This window comes from Tympanuchus pallidicinctus, unplaced genomic scaffold (genome assembly GCF_026119805.1).
Source record: "Tympanuchus pallidicinctus isolate F22 unplaced genomic scaffold, pur_lepc_1.0 scaffold3, whole genome shotgun sequence".
NCBI lineage: Eukaryota > Metazoa > Chordata > Aves > Galliformes > Phasianidae > Tympanuchus > Tympanuchus pallidicinctus.
In genome coordinates this window covers 73,303,034-73,326,573 of record NW_026294747.1, presented here as the reverse complement: position 1 = coordinate 73,326,573, position 23,540 = coordinate 73,303,034, and the positions used below count along the sequence as shown (strand labels likewise).

The 23,540-nt window shown below is 44.1% G+C and overlaps 2 long non-coding RNA genes across 3 annotated transcripts in view; both read left to right on the top strand.

The window, feature by feature from the left end:
* LOC128085858 (uncharacterized) overlaps nucleotides 1–22,834 on the top strand; it is a 30,470-nt gene extending 7,636 nt beyond the window's left edge. Inside the window, exons 2-3 of the long non-coding RNA XR_008209133.1 lie at nucleotides 15,803–15,928; nucleotides 17,047–22,834. This is a non-coding gene — a long non-coding RNA (uncharacterized LOC128085858). The remainder of the gene's footprint in view (nucleotides 1–15,802; nucleotides 15,929–17,046) is intronic.
* Nucleotides 8,979–12,510, top strand: LOC128085860 (uncharacterized). 2 transcript variants are annotated; one of them, XR_008209136.1, is made up of 3 exons: nucleotides 8,979–9,779; nucleotides 9,885–9,950; nucleotides 12,255–12,510. It is a non-coding gene; the product is annotated as an uncharacterized LOC128085860 (long non-coding RNA). The 2 variants fall into 2 exon arrangements; XR_008209135.1 differs by lacking the exon at nucleotides 12,255–12,510 and adding an exon at nucleotides 10,063–10,564.
* Nucleotides 22,835–23,540: the final 706 nt, after the last annotated feature.

Genomic DNA, 23,540 nt, shown 5'->3' with positions numbered 1-23,540 from the left:
TTTGCTCCCCGTTGGCGAGTCTCCTAGATGTCTCACAGCTCCTGGAAACATCAGCCATGCCTATTCAGGGAATAAGTCTGGCAGGATGCTGACACCTCATGCAGCACATGCGGCAGCAATGTGGCTGTGTGGTGTTGGCTCACCATCAGACTCCACCATGACATCTTCTGATGAGGTATAGCATTGTAGAGACAGGTGCACAGTTTGCATTATGAAAGCCAGCGCATTTCCAATTGACTCAGCTTTACTACAGCGCTTTCTCCAAGTTATGCTTTAAAATGGGGTTCTGTTTCAATTCCTCATTATGTTTTTGCTAAGGATCTTAATGGAGAAAGCCAGCACTTTCCCCTTAGTCCTTATTTGTTTTAATAGAAAAAGACTCATCCAGATCATGAATTACGATGTTTCAGACTTCAAGGGTCTCAGGCATCCTTGTTGATGGGTACAAGAGTTGCTCCAATATGGCAGTCTCCAACAGTCCCCTATCACTTAAACCAATAATGAGCAGTGCTGCTTCTGATGTGGAGGTCATTACCTTTGCAGAAAGGAAAACTGAAAACCATTTTTGTGCCACTTTCATTTTCTTGTTGTTGTTGTTGTTGTTTTTGTTTGTTTTTGTTTGTTTGTTTATTTTTTGTTTTGAATCCAACAGATTTTCAAGTTTCTTTCAACAGGTATGAAAACAAACAATTTACTTCCTTCTATTAATGAAAACTCTGATTTTCACGCAGTATTACCACTACTGAAAAAGTCCACAGCCAATGCAGAGATGACATTCCTAATAAATGCATTTAGCTGCTTGTGCCTGCTGGCTTGGACTAAATCCAGTCCCTGGGCCAGGTCTGTGCTGCTTTGAAGGGAAAACATTTCTGCTCTCATCATTTGCAGTCACTGGAACATTCATAAATGAAGGCTACAGGTTTGTTCTACCCTACTTATTCACAATTCTCTTTATCTGCTTTAAGTGTGTTGCCTTTTAAATGCAAGCATACCATTTTCCTTGTTTTCTGGGACAGACAGAACAGGAACATCTGACTTGCAAAGATGTTGATCCTCTGTTCTCGTGAAAATGTGGGAGGAATTAGGTCCTTCCTGCAGATTTGACTGCCTTCTCCAAAACCTAAGCTTTCATTTAAAAAGCTAATGAAGTGCTTAGCTCTTCTGGTTGCAAAGATAACCATGCATCAGTTTGCGTTTTGTGGAGGTTATCTTACAGAGAAGCTGTAACAAAACCATAGAGTTATGAGCTTCTTCTATTCATCTTAAAAGCTGTAAAACAATGTGTCAGGGATGCTGGTGCACCACAGACCTGGAGGCAGAGAAGAGCTTTGCTGGGGAGAGGCTATCTGAGACGTCGGTCTGCATGGTTCTGCGGCTTGGGGCTCCTCTCCTCGCTCCCCACTGGCACCACTTCCCTCAGCTTCGTCCCTCAGCCCATCCCCACAGGGCTCCTTCATGGCTGACACCACTTCGCTTTCCCACATGGATTTATGAATCCAGACCAAAATATGACAGTATTTAGTAAACATGAGAGGCAGTGACCCTGGTGGGAAAATGACAGAGAGGGGAAACTTTGGCAGAAACAATTGGAAATATCCTGGGAAGGAGAAGCAGGACCAATGGTAATGAAGAATCTGAGTGCTCACACACCCCTCATGCCCACCCAGGTCTTTCTAGGCTTCCAGCTCCCAGTGCACTGCCAGAGGGACTGGATGCAAGCGACCAACTGCATCATCCTCATCCCATCTACTCACTAGGGAAAGGTGAATAATTCAGATGTTCTTTTGTCAAGTTCACATTTTACAAGCAGTATCTGAACTTGCAGTGAATGAGGAGCCATCCCTGTGTGCACGTGTGGCTACACGTGCTGTCACCTCTGCACCAGGGCAATGCATTCCCATCTTCTTCTTAACACATCCCCACTTCACTGTCCCAGGCACATGTTGTGTACTGCTGCTCAGTATCTTCACTGAGCTGCTCACAATAATGCTCGGCTCTCTCCCCCAGAGATTACAGTTAATTCAGAAGCCATCAGTGTGTCAGAGTAGTTTAAATTATTTCTTCAAACACATTACCTTTTATTTCAAGTTCATCTGCCATCCTGTTAGGACAATCACTGGTGGTATTAGAGTTGTCTCATGTTTCAAGCAATCCTTTGGAGCTTTTCCTTTTTTGAGCGAGCTTTTGTCAGCAACACAGTCTGACATTTCACTGTTCATCTAATTCTTAGCAGCGCTTAAGCAAATTCACTGGAACGACCATCACAGTCTTGAGACGTAAGAAATAATTCTGAAAATCTCTAAAGAACCAAACACGAATGTGTTTTCCTTATCTGGAACTCTGCATCCGCCTCCTCTTTGTTGCAAACAGATCCTCAGAGTAACTGAAGGAAGCTGCTGCAGTGTGTGTAAAGCACAGCCAGCTGCGCAAGGATAGATACAGAGCAGTCCTTACAGACATCCTTAGGGCACTTCGCTCCTAATGTTTTTCAACATCAGGCTGCAGACATTTATTCCCCCTGCCAGCTTGTCTCCTCAGCAGTTGTTAATCCAGGACAAGCCTTTACCTCACCTTCTTGTTACCAGACTTCTTTCACAGTCTCATGGGTAAAATCCTATTGAAAGCTTTTCAACACACTAAATAAATTATATTCATCATCTTGCCTTAAATGTACTTTCTTTTTTTTTTAACTCAGAGAATTCTGGTTTAGAGAAGCGTAATTTACTGCTGTATCTGCCATCAAATGATAAAGATTCATTTGTTTTATGACTAATAATTTTCTCAGTTTTCTATGAATGATTCAATAATTATCCTTAGCTCCTCTTTTACATATGGGCTTCCACTGGTGCCTCAGCTTCTACTTCCTGTGAAGCAAAGTTCTCCCAGCTTTTTGATCCCAGGCTGCTTTCAGATATTACAGCAACCTGGTCAGCTCTTGGAATTGACTGCTGTGGGGAAAGACACATACATTGAAATGAGGGCTTTCAGCTTTTTTTAAATAAGAGATCACTGACGGATGACTATTACACTCCAAACGTTGGCCACAGCTTTAACAAATCTTATTACAGCGATTCACTGGGCGTAATGCACCAGCTACTGTGGCACAGTTGTTTTGGTAAATGGCTTTATGGGGAACATTACTGCAAACTGAGGGAAACAAAAGCTCTGTGGGAACCTGAGCGGTACTCAGCAGAGCGCTGTACTTCGATATGAGGACTGTTATTAACCCAGTTACAGAAGCGATTACTTGAATAATGAATGAGCTATTACTGCGTGCTGTAGGCTGTGAGATTTGAAAAGAGGAGTTGAAAGTGTTCACTCAGAGCAGTGAAGGAAAAATGAGGAAGGAAAAAGGAAGTCTGGTGTTTTCTTTGTCAAACACTGAACTTGTCTTTCAGGTTTGCTTTGGGAAGGCACTGAGCGATCTTCTCCTTAAAGACTATAAGGAAAATTAGTGCATGTGGGAAAGTGCACCATCAGCGACTGGAATATGGTTAGCCATAAAACATGAAATTCCTGAATTTTTCTGTGCAGAAATGGGCCGTTTTCCCACTCCCTCACTTTTACTCCACATGACACAATGTTTTATCCAGCCTAGGAGTGCCACAGCTGGGCTGTGCCAAAGCACCCACTTGGCAGCCCTCAACTCCTGCTGGAGTCTGAGTCCCCACTGCCTAAGAGGTGCCCAGCAGCGCCAAAGTGCCAGAAACTCAGTGACTGCAGTGCCCTGCTGACTCTGGGCAGAGCAAGGGACACAAAGGAGCTGCAACTATCCTGAGTCATATCCCATCACTTCTGGTCGCCCCTTCCTCTCGTGATTCTTGCCTTTCTGGAGTGTCAAAGTAAATTATATTGTGATTTCTCCCTTCCTTGCCCACGTACTAATAAGGTATTCTATTCACTTCCCAGCAGGTTCATTGGACATCTTGATGGCAGCCGTTGGCAACAGACTGAAAAAAAACCAAACAAAAAAAAAAAAAATCACTTTTTTTTTCCTTTGTATTTCTAGGCATACTAGAAAGAAAGAAAAAAAAAAAAAGTAAATCCTGCAATAATTCCAATAATTCCATGCTGTATTTTTAACCTAAGATTGTTTGTTTCTTCTTGTGGATTCACGCAAGAAGGATTTCCATTTTCCAAAGATGTCTGCTTGGTCCCAGCAGCCATCTGTTGGGCAGTATGGCAGAGGGAGCCACAGGGACCCAGCCCTGCTCTGTGTGTGTGTTCTTCACCAAACACAGTGTCTGCTCCCCTTGCAGGGGGAATCACCCTCCCACGTCCCAGCACCAACCAGCTTCATATCTGTGCTCTCATAGCTCATCCCTGTGATGAGGCTGAGATAAACACTCACCAAACAGGATGTTCTACAGAGCAACCTAGATCAGATCAGATGTGCTGCAGGAAGTAGAGGGGCTGCACCACACATCGCTGGGAAGACCTCATTGCTTTGAAACTTCTGGCTTCAGCACACATTTTTATTGGGTTCACTTGCCCTTTTCCCCTGTCTTGACTCATTTTTCCGCCTAGAAAATAATCCCAAGTTTATACACTGACACAAAAGTCATTGAAAGTAAGACTAGATTAATTTTTGTAGTGCAGTCATTCCAAGAAACAGCATAGCTAATATTGTGCCTGAGGGTAGAACATACATGGACTGCTTTCGTATTTTAATGAAAAGTATATTCCACTGAGTATTAACACTAAACAACATTACCTAGAGATATGTTAATAATAGTTTTGTAGCTTACTGAAAGATTAAGGGTTGACAATTCCCAGAGAAGCACAGTATTCTATGTAAATTCTCCTAAACCCTAACAGCAGGACTGCAGAAGTGATCATTTATTTATCTCTAACATGTCAGCAGGGTATGGCCACTGAGACGAAACATCTCATTTTCAAGAACATCTTCGGGGATGATGGCAAATTACAGACACCCACAGCGATGCGCTCGGCGTTAAAGAATACAGTGTAAAATCGAATATGACAAGCAGAGGACCTGTTTTTGTTTCATTGCTTTTTCTTATAAACAGAACAATAAATTTGCTTAAAAGCTAGATAAATTGTGAAAGGATGTAATATTCTGTACTGTGATGTTCTGGTCCAATGTCTTAGAATAACTAAAGAATCGTATTTGGTTTTTATTTTAGAGAATTTAAACTTCATCCCCTTTGCAGTTCTCAGACAGCATCAGTTATTGAACAAGAACTGATATTGTGCTAGATGAAGGAATAAGAACCCAATAAACAGCAAAACAGCTTTATGCAACTGGATTTGTTTCATTCTTGTCCTGGAGTTTCCTGCTGCTGCTTTATGTAAGACACTTTTGTGGGCTTTTGTTTTTCTCTTACATAAAGTAAGAGTTCTTTTTTTTTTTTTTTCCATTTCATCATCAACTTTTATTTGAGAATTTTTTTTTCAAATGAAATATTCTCAAACCTTGCATCATGTCACAGAAATAACCCCGGACCAAAACATACCAATGACATCAAAGGTCCTCTTTTGCTGAAATAAAAACAAACACTTCAATAAAATCAGTCTTCCTCCCATCGAAGCAACAATAAACTGAGAATTTCCCCACTGGTAAATGTGCATCCAAAGTCCACAGAAGATACACAACAATTTAATGGCTCAGTGTAAGATTTTCCTTGCAAAGAATAGCATGCTCCATGTTCTTATTTCCTTTGGCAATACTGACTTTGTAGATGTCTATTTGCAAAAAAAGACAGACAAAGAAAGAAAGCAGGACTCACACAGAGATGCACAGCTCCCAGGTAGAGACTTAGTTACATATTGTAAAGGCTTTGGGCTCAGTCCCTCACCTTATCTGGATCAGTATGGATTCACTGAGTTCAGTACGTCACACCATTGAGACTTCAGCTTTCCATGCTTCCCTGATGTCCCTGTACCGTGCAGTGGGTCACGGGTTAGACATACCTCAGTGTTTGGGTTATGGTGAGAACTGCCTAGTTCTCACTTTCTCTCATGCCCGAGCCTTCATTTCAAAGCAAAGGAGTGGCTGAGACTGAGTGTATGTGCCTGGAGTGTGGCAGGATCTCAGCAAGGCCTGATTCCTCCAGCAGGCACCTGCAGCAATCGCCTTGAAAATAAATCTGCAGAGTGAAGGGAGAGAGGACCCATATGTAAAGAGAGAGGAACAGAGACGATCTCAGTACTTCCAAAGACTACCTGAGATTGAGCTTACAAAACTTGAAGCAAAAGCGCGAGATGTTCTTCAGCAGCACAAAACAGAAATTAGAAACGAGGCTCTGTGGATCCAGAATTTGCCTTGGTTTCAAACAAGAGCAGTGAGTTCAATCATGAGAGCAGAAGACAGATGATGAGAACAAGTGCTGGAAATCATGGTGGAAACAAAACTTGAGTTCAGTGCACTTGATTCAGAGAAACTGGATGATCTCACCCCAGTGTTCTGAAAAATACTGGCACAGAAAAAAATAGCAAGCTGGCTGTTCCAGAAGGAAAACAAAGTGCTCAGATCTGGTCTAGACTCATTAGTCTGTCTCAGTGATATTCAGGGTTTAAAACTGATTCTGAAGAAAATGATAATTAAAGACATGAATGTGAAGGGAAAAGGTGATAAAAAAACAACACGAGTGATTTTAAGGTACCTTCTGCCAGGTTGTCTTTAATGAGACAACAAATTTACCTAACAAAGAAAACGTTTCCATCAAACTCTCTGTACTTCAGTAGGTTATACTGGTCTGGGTCACGTAGGAATCCTTTCTTTGAGATGGCAAATATAGGGTCAGTTGCAAAAGTGAAAGGTGAGTGAAAAGCTGGCTTAGAGATTGCAGTGCGGAAGGAAAAGGAAGCAATGAGTAATCCTGCAAGAAGTATGTGGCTGGAGGGATGTTACTAGGCAAGACTCCAAAGTCTTAATATTTTGATAATGACCTTGTCAAAACCTTTAGAGCTGTGCAGATAAATTAGGTAGTGACCTAATATTAGGGATCACATCATGAATACTGAGAAATAGCAGTGTACCATACAAAAAGACATAAATGACTCTTCGGGATGGAGTAAAGGAAAGGGATGAAATCCTGTAGTACCAAAAATGAGATCATGCACTTGGGAACACATTCCCCAGTTTTCAGTCAGACCCAGTGCTGGCTTCAAACACAGAGATTTGCACAGTCATGCCGACCTAACACAGGTAATTGTTATTGATAAGAGTGGGAAGAAGGCTCTAAAACATACTTTAATTACATTATATAAATCCCAGTCCTTTTTCCCATGTGGCAAAGCCAGCAGAGGGAACGTGGTACTCTGCTCCAGCGTGAATGGGCATCCTATAGCAGCACCACAAACACCTCCTGTGGATCACTGCTGCCAACACAGGACCAGCACGGCCACTGGAGACCCCTGTACTAGCAGACCTGCCACCAGCTGCTGACCGCCCAAACAGCACAGTCTGTCACCGTTCACAGGCTGGGCACCAGGCATGGTGGGGCCACAGGAGCCTCGATGGCGTCGGGACACAAGGGCTGCCTTACCACAAGTTTCTCGACAGTCCTGTTCAGGAACAGGGGGTTTGGAGCAGGTTCAGCAACAACAGATGGTCAGTCTCAAGGGATAGGCTTTGGAGCAGAGCTCTCCCAAGTCACTCTGTAAAAAATAGCAGTAGCTATTTTTCTCCTCTAAAGTGGATGTGGTTGGCACCTATTTGGTCAGTTTTCTTGTGCCACGGAGGGCATGGGCACAGATGACAGTTTGCAGGGCATTTTCTTCTTGAGGCTCAGCAAAGCCTCAAGGAGAAGCAATAGCCAAAACTCAGGAGGAAGCCAACTCTGAATTTGTTCCATTGACATATTGCTTCGCTGCCACAGAGTAAGCAGTAGAATCCAGATCTAAGCATATGTGTTTGCAAAACAACAAATGCATTTCCCAGAGCTAGAGATACTTTGCATAAACTGAACAGAGGCAGTTTGGGTTAACTTGGCTGATCCTTCACAGTGCCAGAATTTGAGTGCTCACGCAGTGGGGTAGAGGAAAAGGAGCTGGCTTTTAGCTTGCTGAGTAGCTGCTAAATAGCATTTGAAATAATCTTTGTAGACCATTTGCAATGATAAATCTGATTCTATAAGGATCTCTGAAGGACTTAAAAAATAACAGCTGTCAATACCAAGTTATAGCAAAGAAAGTGAATAAACTATTAAAACGTTAGTAATAAGTCAGAGAATAACCCACCCCAAAATCTCCACAGCCAGAAAAATAAATTGAGAGAATATTTTTCAGCTTTGAAGGAAAGAGTATCATAGCTTTATCCAATTTCTATGTTACGACCTCAAAACTAAAATGATGACTTTGCATTACTGCTGCAATGCCAGGTCTTGTCTGTAAGAAATGAACAGAAGGAGTTTGTCAGAACAATGGGAATCCTGATGACATGGTACCAGCAAGGAGCTTACTAAAGACCCCACCACATCTATAATACATGGGTTGAAATCATGTTTTAAATTTATTGTTCAATTACAGCTTCAGGCTCTTGGAGTTCACTGCTGCCAAGAAATATATATGACATTAAATTATGGAATATTTTGTTAAATATTTTAATACATTTGAGTACTTATAACACTTGATTTAAGTATATTATTCAAAGAACAGAAAACATTGCTCTTTCCTAATTAAAAGTGTGAGTCAGCAAACCCAATAAAATGCTTACTCTGGTGCTGGAAGAAACTGAAGAGTGAGAAAAATCCTATTAGAAAGTCCCCTATTATCCTGGCAATGCCTGACTGAGTGACATCTCAATGCATTTTTGCTGAGTTAAGCCTTACAAACCCATCCACTTGTGGCACAGGATGTCATTTCACCATTAATTTATTTGATTTATCCAGGGATTAATGGACATGTGAGATGTCAGTTAAAATTTCAGAGCACGTTGGGATGCTCTGTCAACTAGTGGTAGGCTATATTAGCAGGAATGTAGGTGCTCTTTGAAGGGTGGAAGGACGCAAAACTCAGGTGGGACTGACTTCCAGTAATGGGAAGGGCCCTGGAGAAAATTGACAGTGCTTTCCTGCTCTTCTGTTCAACAGAGCTTATAGAAAATCTCATTTAAAAAAAAAAAAAAAAAAGAAAAAAAAAAGAAAATAATATTCTGCCAGAGTGTTAGGTGTTTTTTTCAACTTTGTTTTACTTCTGATTGCTCAGGCACTTGGCCACATAGCTCTGGGGAAATGTGAGGAGTAGCAAACTGTTGGTTTCATTTCTTGCTTATCATAGTGGTAGCACACTTGAAGACCTCAGCAGCTGCAGTCTTGGCCAACTACATCTGGATTAAGTAGGTGTGCCTCAGTGCCTTCTCTGCTGACTACTTCTACTCCATAACCTCCCTGATGTTCTCCAGAACTTGTCAGCCCAAGTTAGATTACGGGGTACACTTCAAAGCAGGAGAGGATGTCCAGGAGGGAATGGCAAGAACCTCTTCTCACAAAAACAGAAACCAGATTTTCCTCCCTGCAGGGTCCTCCAACTGCTGTAACACCAGGCAAAGCAGGTGCTTTGGAGGGCACCACAGCCACATGATTTTCATTCTCTGGCCAGCTGGGTGCTGAGCCTCAGAAGAGGGCTCCTCCCCCTGGGCTATGTCTAGGCAGAGCCTACTGGACTGAAGCTCTGAGCTGGGCTCTAATCATTGCCTTGGTCAGCAGCAGCTACAGTTTTCTGAGCACCTTGCCCTCTCACACGCTCCCCATATGTATGAGTAAGCTAGAGCTGATTCTTGATCATTTTCTTAGTTCCAAACACCTTGTTTTAAGGTACTGCCTGAACTGGAGCCGCATTTTTATTTCTGCATTCATTTGTTCATTTTTGTATGGCACTGTAGCACATCACTGAGCCCCATAACCTTTTGCACTTTCCAGGATTCCATCTCCCTTGGAAGAACTGAAATCTCCTAAACTTCCTTTCAAGGACTGTTTAAACCAGAGGTATGCTTTTTAGTTGCAGTTACAGGCATTTCTTAATGCAGTAAGTGTCTGGTTTGTGTTCAAAGATAATCAGGTTTAGGGGAACAGCATGTATTTTTCCCTTGGGTTTCAGGTAACACTCTCTTGGCTGTGCAGGCTACATACAGAGATGATGATACTCTTCACTTTAGCCACCCTTCTGGGAGAATTTCCAGAATCCAGCAATGCTGCTACTGCACAGATCTCCTTCAGAAAATAGCTGCTTTATCTTCAAATGTGTTATGAAACCTTTGAGAAGCTGCTGCTGAAAGTAAAGCTGTTAGAAGGGTCTGGTAGGATTTGAAAAGCACAATCCACTGAGAGTCATGGGAGTCTTTGCAGCAAACCTCTCTGAAGCGGGTTCAGTCATTGCTGTGAGTGAACATATGTTTGCCTTGTTCTAGTAGGAGTGGAGCACGTTCCCCACCGACACAAAGTCTCCTCTTTCTGAAGAGGGATTTTCTGAACATCAGCAGCTTGTCCAAATGCTAATCCTGAAATCAGTGAAGTGATTCTCTAAAGGCTGGTATTTTTTCAATAAATGTTACTATTATCTTGAACACTGTTTTTATTTATCCACAACATCTGCACGAGATGCTCTTACTTAGGATATGATTCTCCAGTTTTGAATTTAACAAGGAGGTTGATAATGAAATAATATGATATATACATATATATATTTCACATCACATTTATAAATGGCCTGTTCATAACCATGGCTTATAAGCATTACGTGTGTTCCCATTTTTGATAGGGAACTGCATGGCAATGTTGCTGGCAAAGAAAATTACAGGGCAATAACTGAGAGTTTAGAAGATATCTAGAACTGTAAAAATGTTGGACTAGAAACAGGCAGGGAGAGCTTCTAACTTTCTGGGTGCTGGCCACGAGCACTGCACTGAGAGGAGATGGATATGGAGCTTGCGGTAGGAGACTGGCAGTCTCTTTAGAGAGCTCTCCCTCACTGTAACTGATAACATCCCAGAGAGCAAATATCCCCAAATCCATTTGTGCTGAGACACAGAGCTCTTCCCACTGCTACACAGTGGTGTGGATTTGTGTGCACTGACAGTACCAGTGTTAGTGCTGCCAGCCATCGTAACTGTGTAACACCATGCTTTGAATCTGAAGAAGACCATTTTATCTCGCAGTTAAAGCCCTCAGTGGAATATTTCAGGGGATCAGCAATCCAGGATTTACCTGGGATGCAGGAGAGCCAATGCCAAATGCCATGGACTAAGCAGGCATATCCAAACATCAAGGTCTTTTGCCTGCATGTGAATGCTACCTCCTTGATGTTGTAGCTCCCACCATGTCCAAATCTTTGCTTTTGTAACCTTTCTGCTTCTGTCTTCAAATATCAACACTGCATGGATATGGGGTGGTTTTAAGCAGTCCTTATAGTTTCTCTGTCAATTATTGGTGGAATACTGACACCAACATGTTTCTTCATTATGGGTTTTCATAAGAGTTTCATTAAAAACCAACTTAATTAAATGGGCAGACATCAGACATGAACTTCTCATCATCTGCATCAGCAGAACGTATTACAACAAGGCAGAAAGTAAAGAAAGACAGCAAACCTGTGTTACTTTTCTCACAAGTCTGGGGAAATTAAGATACTACCCTCCATGATTTGCAGGCCGAACCCTCTCATTTATGGAGTTCCAGTTTCACATGCAAAGTATTGGCTCTTCCAATCCTGAAGACTTTCCTATAGATTTTTGTATGATACAATGTTGTTCCAACTTACTAACTAACTTACTGGGGAACTAACTTACTGCTTGAAGAATTCATGTGTAAATGTAGTTGTTTTCCCAGAGGATCTACTAGAAAGATGCTGCTCTACATTTGCACTCTTAAAAAACTCTTCATCTACTTTTTAAACGAATGTGTAGAAAGCAACCCAAGACAGCAGTCAGCATGGCAAATAGCTCAAGGACAGTGGTTTTTCTAGGAGCCACTTGAGATTAAATACTTTCCGTCAGTCTTGAACCTCATCCAAACAACCCTCCCATCACCATGAAGCCACTGTGACAAATGAGACATGATACTATGTGAGTCCTGAGCTTTATGTTCTTTGCTTCTGGAAATGAGTCAAAGATATTCTGTCCATTATTAATGTCATCATTATCCCAACATGAAACTGGGACAATTGGGAAATAACCAGTAAAATGAATTTATCAAAATAAACAATGTGAGTGAAGAGCCTTCACAGTCCTTAACTGATGAGATCAAATACCACAGCAGATTTTCCTTTGAGTTTTTTTCTTTGTCATTTTGCAGATATCAGAAATTGGAAGCGTTTCCTACAGGGAAGAAACTGCGTTGCTCCAGCCGCTGGGACCTTGGAGTCTTCCACAGACTTTTTTGCAGTCTGGAGGGGTAGCCAGGCAATAGGCGTTTTCAAATGGCTGTTATCTACCTTAAATCATCCAGACTCCTGAGCAGCTCCATGCACTCCCAGCCTCAAGTTCTTGGCACAGGGTGTGGGCTCCTTGGGCCTCCTGGAGTGCCTCCAAATCCTCACTGAGATGACGGTGCCAAGGCCTTAAGTGCTGCAGTCTTGCTTCTATCCCTGCACAGAGCAGAGAAGGAAAAGTGATCTGGATGCTGCCAGGCAGACCACAGCAGATTGCGAGCCTGTCATTGTTTTGCTTCCCTTAAATAGGGGTTCTCTTGTTTTCCCAACCGTGTTTTGTACTTGTGTGTAATGCAGATTTGTTCCCGGATGTGAAAGGAGACCCAGGGTGCTGTAAAGCTGTGGGCAGGTGGTTTGTCAGGAAAAAGGAAGATCTCACGCCTGCTTTCCCGAGCTGGCAGCCATCCCCAGCAGCAGGTGGATCACCTCCCACCCAACGCTCATGGTGCTTCGGGTCCGGCCGTTCCTGGGAACCCGGCTTACTGGTGACCAGAATGGGAGTGGCAAGGAGCGTTTCCTGCTGCTGCACTCTCCTCATCCTCCCTTTCTTCATCACACTTTGTACCTCTGAGTGTGACAAGCTTTGCAGGGCTGGATACAGCCAAAGAGAGTGAAAGCATTAGGGCGGTAAATAAGGGCATGGTAAAAGTTAGCACCATCAGTCAAAAAGCTCAGATATGGAACATTATCAATCTTTTACAGTTATTATGCAGAAGCAAACTGCTGAGTGCATAAATATTTTATAGACCTTAAACTATTGAACAATTATTGGAGCTGGGATTTAATCTCTTTCAGTCTGACTTGACAAAATAACAAAAAAGGGATCAAGTAAGAAAACAGACTGCAAACCAGTGTGATGAAACCCTGGAGTGGATCCAGTGACCTCATTCTCCTCCCACACTGGTAATTGTTATCAGTGTAATTCACCGGCTTTAATGAAGTTACTTTTTATTCACGCTCAAAATAAGTGGGCAAAGAATGGAGTGCACAGCTTTTTGCTCAGCTGTGAAAGGGCACAATGTGAACTTCATCACCCAGGATGCTGCAGGTGCTTGCTGCATGGGAAATACTCCTAGTGCCCTTCTACTGAAGATAAAGGGTCTGAGAGATTTTTCATTTCATAACAAAACTAAAAGGATGGGTTTGATACTTAGGGATCTAACAGCAGCCCTATTTTTTCTCCCCAAAAGGAAAAATTCTCTCCACAGGAAAATTCCCAGTGTTTCCCCAACGGAGTAATTTCTACCACCAATACAAACTCCTTCATCACTGTCATTGCCTTATGAGATGTGAGACTTCTCAGAAATGTTGGGGAGGCCCCAGCACAGCTTTCCACTGTGTTTCTGGAGCTCGTCCCAGCTGCCCAGAAATCCCCACACCATTTTTCAGCCCTACAAACCTAGGAGGTTTGTAGGCCACTCATCCTCAAACTTTGCAGCTGTTTCCATTTGTGCCTCTTTCTGTGTACCTGAGGATGGGGCTCTGCTGGCCACCTCCAGGCAGCTCCAACCTGCCACAGCAGCTGCTAATGCACTTCCACCTTAGTGCAGAAGGGAGCTGCAGGACAGAGCGTGGCCCACCCATAAGCACAGGCTGACAAATAGCTGCACTTCCTCCCCGGTCTCCTTCCTCTTTTTATAATCAGTGTGTAAGCAGAAAGGTCTGCCTTCCTCGAGTCGCACTGTCAATGAGCTGACAAGCGCTGCCTTTCTGATAGGAAGGGAAACTTCCCTGATCTGCAAGAAAAAGGACTAACATTAAAATGAGGCTTGTTTCCAGTTCCTATTTTCACTGTGTAGACAAATAGGGTTTTATACACTGGAGAAGATTTTGCAGTAAAGGTTAAAAATCCTTTTCCTAAGGGAAGTGTCTTTTTTTATTACTTTTCAGAGCTATCAGCCCTGGTTATGCTGAGGAGAGGTGCAAAGGAACACAGTGTACCAGCACTACTTGGGGAAATACTGGGCAGGAACAGGCTTACTTCTTGGGCTCTCCTATAAAAAGGAGGATTAATTGCTGTGATTTAGTGGTTGTTTCAGCTTGTGTCATCTTTCACCTTCCTGATATGTAAAAGATGTGCACATGTTTAAATCTATGTAAGATAAAGTGCATGAGGGTGTGCTGAAGGAAACACAGAAAGGATGCAACTTGTACATGAGGTTGGAACTTCCCCCATGGATCTCAGCCATGCCAAAGGGGAGAAAGAATCATTGAGGCATAGAATCCTTTGAGTTGGAGGGATCTTTAAGGGCCATCTGGCCGAACCCATTGAACAGGGACACCTACACCAGATCAGGTGCTCAGAGTCCCATCCAGCCTGACCTTGGGTGTCTCCAGGGACGATTCATCCACCACCTCTCTGGGCACCCTGTGCCAGTGCTTCAGGGGGCTCTGCATCCCCACCCCTCCCCTCCCCTCATCACAGTTCCCTGCCCTCTATTGCAGACCCCATCCTATTGCCATTTCTAGATTTCTCTGTTTTCCCTGAGGGATGGAGAATGGCTTTTATATTCCCCATCCCCCATCTTCGTCTTTCCTTACTGCTATGTCAAGCATGAAATAACACTACTTCTATTACCACATAAACGATTTTTTGAATACTTCATTCATTTCATTTGCTCATTACCCATTTTTTTGCGTTTTTTTTTTTTTTCCCCTCATGTGTATCAGTGAATTTGGGTAGTGAAAGCACCTCCTTCATTTTGACTTTCTGCCTACTTAATATCCCTCTCCTGTTCTCATGCAACAGCACGGCATTGAAAATATTACTAAGAAATATTTTCTGCATTGGAGCGACTGTTTCCAGAAACAGCTGGTGCACAAACATGCTGTTAAACTTAGGCCGTGTTTTATTTTTAAAGATACTTCTAACCAGTGTAAATTTTCACTCTGGAAATTTCCTTCCAATGTTTAATCAGCCCTTGGGAAGCGCGCTCACAGCAGCTGTTCTTTTGAAGCTGGCACAGCAGATTGAGCTCTGCATTAGATAAAGTTTGCTTCTCATATCTCCCTTCAAAATAGTCAACATTTAAAGGCTGAGTTAGATATCTTTCTGTGTCAGCAGTGCTAACAAGTCCACTCAGCCTGTGCCTTCAGCTGTATGCTCTCAGCCTTCCAGGACTTCGTAGCGCTTTAGGGGCTCAATACGACGCCGTGTACTAATTATAAATTGGATGTGGCCTTATTATCTCGTTCAGGTTTTGCTTTTGGTCCACTTTTCCTTCTTTCACTTTCTTCTTTGTTCATGAGCACCTACTTGCTGAAGTCTACATGTATGAGAAGAGCATCATGTTTCCCTCCTGTTCACATTTTACATGTTTGGGAACTGTTCTGCATGACGCTGAAGTTCTCGAAAGCCTCGGCCTTGGGTCGTGAGAAATCCTACACCTTTAAACTTAACTTTTTCCGCCAGGTCTGCTGAATCAGACTCTGTGTCAGTGATGCTGGAGGCAGCTCAGTCATCTGCAGATCTGGTCCCTGCCTGTGTAGGGCATTGCTGGGAGAGCACAACCACAACCTCAGCCCCAAGGAGCACAAGGTACTAATTGCATCTAACAGACCCTCAAAATCACTTATTTTTTAATAAGAAAATGTGAGTAAAATACAGAAGACAGCCATATGCTTGCACAAGTTAGATAATATTCTGCCTCCCTGTACTGCACTCTTTGTTATAAAATGTCTGCTCTTATACAACATGGCATGAGGTTGGTTTATCTTTCCTGCAACATTAAATTCACATTAAAGTGATACTCAGTAATATTGATTTCTTGCTATAATATATATTGTCATTTCTGTACCAGAACAGCTGAGTTTATCAGCAAAGACCAACTCTTCCAGTCCTAATACAGCAGTGTGAGTAGAAAGAGCTTTACATTTAGAGGTGCAGGAAGCAAAACGCTTGGAAGTCACTTGAGGTGGAAACGTCTAGCAGCACCAGGACTCAGAAAGTTCTAAGACTGCCCATACTCTCAAGAGCATCTCTCTTGAGACAGATGAACGTAAGTAGACTACAGGTGCCAGCAAATGTCAACTATTGTCTTAGGCTGAATTTCTGCTGAGCTGCAAGGTGACCTGCTGATAAGTGCTGTCTTCTAACATATGGCCCTGCAGATAGCTAACGGCCCTGACCGCTGCAAACACAAAGAAGAAACAGAGCCCCTTCATGCTGTCCCTATAGAGGAAGATAAGAGCAGTGGCTGGCCAGAGTGTGTCAGGGGCAGCAGAAGCCACAAGGGGTGATAAAACTGGGAGACACGAGAGCCAAAGGCCAGAGGCGTCCTGTGCAAGGCAGGAACCAGGAGAAGACTTGATATTATTTTGCAAGAAATAAACTCGCAACATAACTAAAAACTCTTCTTCCAGCTTTTTTTTTCCTTAAAAGGCTTCAAAACATAGTCCAGTATTATTCTCTCAGTGTTTTTATATCAAAAGAACCTAGCACAACTTAAGAAACTTAATAGAAAAATGAAATGGAATAGTGCATACTAATCCTACGTTGTTTAGAAGCTCACAAAATATTATTAAAGACTCCTAGCTGGAGCAAATCAAAACCAAGGATGTAACTTGTGAGGACACTCTAATACACTTTGCTCTCACTCCAAGCATGTGTTCTAATGGTCTGCAGTACCAAAAATCTACTTTCTGGTTTCCTTCCAGGTCTCTTCATTGCTATCTCCACTTGCTGCAGAAATCGAGTACTTCTGCACGTGGGAGGCATGGTGCAGCACAGATTTATCACGGAAAAACAGAGCACTCCTTGCTGAAGACACACAGCTAATACCTCTGAAGGCTACAGGCCTGTTGGAGGGGAGCTAAATCATATGCTGGTATGTATTTCATCTCGCAGCCATAAAAAGGGTGGTTTTGTGAATCCTTCCTACACTGAAATGCAATACGGACTCCCTTTGCTGCCCCTGTTAGAGGTGAGATGCACAAGCATTTGCTGTGGGATCTGGATACAAAATGTGAGGCAAATCCCCAGAGCAGCCTAAGAGCAGGGCTCGGATCACCAGGCACTTTGTCTGTCCCCTGGTTGCCTCCCCATGAGCTCCTTTAGCTCCCCACACAGGTGCGGGCTGCCAGAGACAGGCCGGGAGCAGCAAGCTCATTGCTTATTGAAGAGCTGCAGGTTCACAGCCATGCTGTTGTGCAGCCTGCAGAGCATATTTTTGGCTACTTCAGGGGAAGAAGCACAAGGCACAGGTCTTCTCGCCTCACTGCAGCACGCTCGGGAACAGTTGTTATGTCTCAGCCCAGATGCTTCATTTCAGAGGCAAACAGTGTGATTCCTGTATACATTTGCTTTCTCAGTTTGTCAAGCACTTAAGTGCCTTTCATCCTGAAGTATCCTAAACGATAATATGCACTTACGTAGCTCAAGCTCCTCTAATGAACGAGGTCCTCCATAAACGCTAAGTAATTAAGCCTCACAACAGCCTGACAATCCGGGAACAACTCTTCATGATTGTGCCGAGGATGAGCAGATGCTGCGCAGACACAGGCAGGCAGATGGGCAGCAACAGAGGCCCTGGGCTGGGGCTGCCAGCTGAGCCCACACCAGCACTGTGGCCTCACATCCCACACATCAGCCGCAGCCACGTTCCAGCTCCCCTCAGCTCCTCTGCTCTGGGCTGAGGAAACCCAGGGCCCTCAGCTGCTCCTCATACATCTTCCCTTCTAGACCACTGCCAGGGCTTTTCGTATGAACAAGAGAGAGAACTGAAAGCTTTTTACTTCTTTACTTTTACTTCTTCCTGCCTGCCCGCTCCCACAGCCAGGACTCGGTGGTGGGGTGCAGTGGGCCCAGACCAGACCTTGCCGCAGCACTGGTGCTGCAGATGGTGGGACGGGGCCTTGGCACGGCTGCCATGTCAGTGGGGAGAAGGTGCTGGTAACTCCAGGTAATTTGCTTCCATTTCACCTGCAAAAGGAACTTGGCAAGAGACTCTCAGGCAAGCAATAAGCCTCAGACATGCACTCTTCATGGAAATGAAAATGGGGAAACTTCAATACAGTTAAGAGAGCATTTCCCATTAGAAGACATTGAAGCCAAAGGAAAAGAAAATCCTAGGCAGGTCTGCCCACAGACTTCTTTTTCTCGTTCTTCTTCTACATTTGTCAGCACTGCTGTCACCTGGTACTGGCAGCTCTGCAGTGGGAATTTCCTTTCTCTCTGATTTTCTTGTAGCATTATCACAATCAGGAATTGTATGTACAACAACCGTACCTTTCAACTAAAGGAAAAGACCTTTTCGGCAAGGTCTTTCTTCATGTCTTCTATAGTCTCCCTTCAAAAGATATAATGAAAACTATTTTCTCAAGTTAAACAAATCAGGAATTATTAGAAGCATGCAGCTACTATTTTGCCTCTGGTGGCATCTCATGTAATTTCCAGGTAATTTCCAGGTAATGTATTAATGTTTGGACATCACTGTCCTATCTCCTTGCTTGTACCACTTTCTTTTGCTAACCCACAGGATTCAGGTCTCCTGCTGGAAAGCACAGACCTAACCCCAGTGTTGCTTGACTCCTATAATGAGTGCAAAGAAATAAACATGTTCACTGACCAGTTTGCAAAGCCCCGAAGTTAAACCCCTGCCTCTCAGCCCATACAGAGAAAGGTTTTGCCTTGCTGATTCAGCAGCAAAGCCGAGGCACCATGAGGCACTGTGGGAAACCCACCTCTGTGCACCTCCCAACTCTGTTATGCCTTTGCCAGTGCTGCTATGATGCTGTTTCAGTGACTGGCTCCCGCCTGCTCTCTTGCCCATGGGCTTGCCCCCTCTTTGCATTTTGGGACCTTTTGAGCTTGTTCTTTTCTTCCCCTGCCAGTTTACCCCTCTTTTCCTTCCCCCTCTGCTAACAGCTCTCCTGTCCTCCCAGCCCTGCTCTCTGCACTCAGCTCAGTGAGCTCATGGTGTGCCTCTGTCCCTGACAGAAAGGGACACCAGCCCTGTCCCCCACCCCAGCACGTGCTCATGCTTTTGCTCTAATGCTTTTCTTTGTGTCCTTTTTATTTTCCCCCTCTCTCTTAAGGTGGGATCTGTCTTTCCTTATACCAGACAGTGTGAGCAGAGAGAAACCAGACTCAAGGTAAAATTCCCATTAACATTAGAGGGGGCAGGATTTCACCTCAAGTGTTTCATGTTCTGGGTGCTGGACAACAACATGAAAGGACTCCGCACTTGTAAAACTTGAACTGTTGCAGCCATTTGAGCCAAGCAAATGCAGATGCAGATGCTGGTGCCCCCTCTAAGCCCCTCACTGTGGCCATGCATGCTTCTTCCAAGACTGGTGAAGGTCATTAATCTCTTCTTAGCTGTTTATTGATGCCATGATGGCAGCTCTTGCTGAGCACGGAGTTCCTCCTGCACAACCTGGGCCAGGCACTGACTTTTACTGCTGCCGCCCCACAGTACCTCCAGCCTCACTGCCTTTCAAGTGCACCCCCCTTCAATCCGTCTTCCACATCTTGTTTGTGTTATTGCTACTGATGGAGCTTTACAAGCCTCTGGCTGCTTGGATGCTGCTAGCTGATGCCTCGCTGCTTCCTGTCTTCCTGGGACACCTCATTCCCCCACCACTCTGGTGTCAAATCAAATTTCTGAAATATTACTGTGTCCTCTATACTTACTGGTGGCCTTCCGCTGACCTGTTTTCAGTTTTGTCCCCACTGCTACCCTGAGTCTGCAAAGCCCCATGGCCTGCTGCAGATCCCACTGATGCCTTTTGCCTTGGTCTTCCCCTTGGTCGCAGTTTCTGGTGGCTTCATATCCTTGGCTCCATTTATTGCGGCAAGCTTGCAGGTCTGCCCCTGCCTTGTCCTGCCTCTGCCTACTTACAGCCTGTCAGCTTCCCCTGGAGTCTTGATTTTCTCACTCATGAGTCTCTTGCTGAACTGCTGTTTAGTCCCCAGGAGGGCTGCTGCAGGAGCACAGTTTTTTCAAGTAGACATCTCTCTTGTCTATGCAGTTCTTGCTCCTGGCTCTTTGCTGTCATTGCTGTCTTTCACTTGTTGGGGGGTACCCAGGGGAAAATGTCTTGTGCTCAAATTCCCCTGGTAGTGAAATATTGGAATTTTACTGCACTGCATTGCAACCTATTGTCTGAAAATAGCATGTCAGGCTTTGAAAAAGTACCTCATGCTCCATGATCTCAGTTCTTGCTTGAATGCCCTTCACTTAGGCAGTTATTTTTTTTAGAAAGAGAATTACCAATTTGCTATTACCATATAGTTCATGTCTTTAAAATTGAGTGAGTCCATTCTGGTCATTTTTTAAAGCTTTTTTTTTTCTTGGACTGATCACTTGATGCTTGCACACTTTGCAGTGAGCATCCCATTCTGGCATCAGAGCTACTCCCTGGCTTAATGGCATGTCCGTCCCCTGTCACAGTCTGCTGGGACCATAGCTTTGGCTGCTGTCCCTGGCTACAGATGGCCTCCTACCAAGCAGCAGCAAGAGCTTCTTTGGCAGCACCCTCTTGCAGTTGGCTATAAGCTGCCTTACTCTCTGCAGCACCCCAAGTTTTCAGTGCTCCGTTAGATGCCTGGGCATCTCAACACATTGCCAGCATGTGTTAAATACTGTTTGTTTGCCTCAGAGAAATGCACTTTGGATGTTGTTGCCGTGGTACAACTTTATGTTCTACAAAAGTACTAAAAATAACCATGTAGTTGCTTGTGCAATTTAATGTGTCATCAGGACTTCTCAGGGATCTTTACTGTGACTCTGCCCATCTGCTCCATGCCCAAGGCTGAACTAAAAGATTCAATGGAAATAGGGGGTGGAAACTCTTCTCTCAGCCTTGCTCTGTTCTTGGGGACGGCCGTGCTCTGCCAGCAGCTGCCCAGGGCTGCAGGATTCTGCCCTGTTTTCTGCCAGGTGTCCTCGTGAGGATGCCAGGAGCCCTGGCTGTCCTGCAGAACTGGGGCTGGCATTTCACCAGGGAAGCCATCGGGGTGCCTGTTCCAGGGCTCCCAAGAGTGAGGAAAGACAGCAGCTGTCTGTCTGTACAAATGGCCAGATGTCTTTTGGTTGGACTTGTCACTCAGAGTTCTTCAGAAATCAACAGGTGTCAAACGGAGGAGATTAGCACTGAACTAAACCTGTTTCGCACTAATATTCTCCTGACCTTTGTGCTGAGGTGGCAGAGTGCAGCCACGCGTTCCCAATGGCTTTCTCTGGCGTACCGCTCTGTCTGTAACATGCTCACTGTGCTGGGGAGACTCTGGTGCCAGCTCAGCTCTCACTGCAGCATCTCCAAGCCTGGATGAACGCCGGGCACTCCCTGCCAAGCTCCTGCCAGCAGCTGCAGCCAGTGCTGGTAGGAGGCTGATGGCTCATCTGGCTCAGGAAGCCAAGACTTCCCGAGGGCAGTGTGGCAAATGCTCTGTGCACTACTAGGGAGCGTTTCCTCAGCCATTAATAATTCTCAATATTCAGCTCAGCCGCACTGGGACAGCGTGGATGCTGTGCTTACCTGGCGGCTTTCTCACAGTGTCAGGCAGAGTCTTCCTATGCTGGGATTAGAGGATGAATGACGCGCGTCCTTTTGGACTGTCTCACCAAAACAAAAGGCCTGCAGCTTGGCAGTCAGATCTGCACCCTGCAGAGCAGCACACACCTCAGCCTTCAGAGGTTGTTCTCCCCCTGGACCTCTTCCCTGGAGGACCACACAGACCCTGCCTAGACTTCCCTCCTGGTGCAGATGTGGGGGTGCTCCAAGCTCAGGTGATGGCAGCTCTGGCTGCGCTGTAGGATTTTTGGAGTTTTGTCCCCTTTCTCCATCTCACCCTGCTCTTCAGCAATGCCCCACGTGCTTGGCTTCACCAACAATCATTTCACTTTCTTCTGTGACCAGCACTGCAAACTGCCTTCTCTCTGGTGGTTTGTCCTTTTTCCTTTTTTCTGCTATACCTGCTGTATTAAAATAAGAAGTGATGTGTTTCTCCAGCCCTTTCACTCTTATTTAATGGCTAGGAATTGGTTTTCAGCTTTTGTGTTGCCCCTTGCATTAAATATCCTGGAGCTATGGTACTACAGTCTTGGCCTATATCCTTGCGGGTTCTTTCAGAATAGAGCTACATATCTGCTCTACCCTGATATTATTAATACTTTTTTTTTTTTCCCCCAGGACAGTTTGATGGCCCTTACAATTTTGCAGCATTTATCTATGGCTTAGAACCTTTTCTTTCACCAGTCACTCCTACAGGTTGGAAACATGCAACTCAGGTGACCTGGTCACTAATTCCCGTGTGTGGTACAAATCTCTATTTCCTTAGGCAGCCATCTGCTTGGAGCAGGCTATCACCCAACTCTGTTATGCATTGTTTCTGTGTTTCGGGAATTATTCTTTGCTGAAGTTTCACTTACACATTGTCATCTAGTGTGTTGAGAGTAAGCACAAAACCAAGACAAAGTCAATTAAAAATCTTTACCTTTGATTTCTTCATTTCATGACTGTGGCCATTGCTTCACACAAGCATTTGTTTCTTATTTCCACTAACTCCTTCTTCAAAGTATATTTTGTCTGAAATCCAGCACTGATATGTCCTGATACCTTTCCTGTCTATTTATACTTTATCTGGAAACTGCTTGTTAATCACAACACATGCAAAGAGCATGTATTGAGTGTTGGGGCCAAAGGAGGGAAATTAAAGGGGATGATAGACAAAGATGTTGCACTTGTGGCAAGCACTGAGCCGTGCACTCAGGGATTGACCTTTTACCACCTTCTCCTAAATATTCTGCCTTGCAAGATGCTTTCTTCTCCCAGCTTCCGCTTCTGTACAGGCTCATGCATCCCAAAACTAGCTCAAGACTTCCTACCAGCATGACCTACCTTGAATTCTCTTGTTTTATTAAAGCCTTCCATCAGGGTATTCTGGGTTTACTTCACAACTGGAGAACCAAAAGTTATACAAGGAAAAAATTATTCACAGGAGAAAAAAAAAAAAAAAAAAATGATTCAAGTAAAAGGATGTGATAAGAAAGAGGCAGAGAATGTTTCATTCCTGCTTAGAGCTTTAAGAGCAGAGAAGAGAAAGTAATGGTAGCATGTTAGCAAGAATCAGATATTTCTGATTTCTAATTCATCCTAAGCTAAGAGAAAATATCGTATAATATAATTATGTAGGTGTCTCCAGTTGG